Here is a 1,066-nt window from a genome sequence, read left to right on the forward strand (position 1 = left end):
GGCTGGCCCTGAAATCCTGGAATGTCAGAGCTGGAAAGATCATCTCGCTGATCCCCACTCCCCTCCTTTACTGACAGAGAGCCTGAGGTTTGAGTGAAACCAGGCCTGCTGAGTCTCTTCCCCCAGAAACCAGTCCTTCTAATATGTGAGTCTATATTTTTAAGGAGCCAGCACAGTATCTCCCAGAGAGGCTGGGACACAAGGATTGAGGCAGGGTAAACTGGGATTGACTGACTATGAGGACATCCTGCTTTTGTGCCCTTTGGAACTTGGCCATGGTTCTTCCTGCTCATCCTCTCTGGATCTCTCAACCATCTCCTCTTTCCTCTCTGTATCCTCTTGTCCCTATCAGATACTCTCTGCCTCCACTCACCCTCTCGGCTCATCCACTCATCTGTTAGGCCTACATTCCCACAGCAGCCCCACAGGACTTCCTCCTATTGCCCTCTCCCTCTGTCTTCCCCAGTTAACCCTCCTTTCCCAGCCCACCCTAGTCCCCTCCCCCTTGGCAGTAGGCTCTTTGTCAATTTCAAGGCCAACATGATGAAATAGAGAAGAAAGTGGCTTCTGGAGGCAATTTTTTTTTTGGTCAAGTTTAAGACTTCTAAAACTGAGAAAGATAATGAGGAAGGAAGTGGGGATATGAAGGAGGAGGGTTTACCTTAGCTTCTCTGTTTGTGGGTTTCACTTGCATGAATTTTCCTATCACCAGAATGATGAGTAGATCTCTGGGCATTTACTTATATAATTGCTCAGTTGAAACTTGTGTGCATCAGCAAAATAGACCCTCGAAGGTAGGATATCCATTACCCCAGGTGGTCAGATAATTCTAATTATACCAAAGTTCCAGTTTCGTTTATTAGAATGTGGCCTTTGGACTTAGGTTTCCTCCTCTTTGAAAATCACAGGAATGATACTACCTACCTCACAGGGTTTTTGTAAAGCATAAATGAGATAAGGCCTGTGAAATCCTCTAGCCTAGAAATTAGTGCCAGTTGGTAGTCAGTAAATATTCGTGGAACTGATATCTGGGTCACTTCCTCTGTGAAGACTTTTCTGACCTCCT

The sequence above is a fragment of the Mirounga angustirostris genome, unplaced genomic scaffold (assembly GCF_029215605.1).
Source record: "Mirounga angustirostris isolate CCGP_5_RB_7025 unplaced genomic scaffold, mMirAng1.0.hap1 SCAF_1, whole genome shotgun sequence".
Taxonomy (NCBI): domain Eukaryota; kingdom Metazoa; phylum Chordata; class Mammalia; order Carnivora; family Phocidae; genus Mirounga; species Mirounga angustirostris.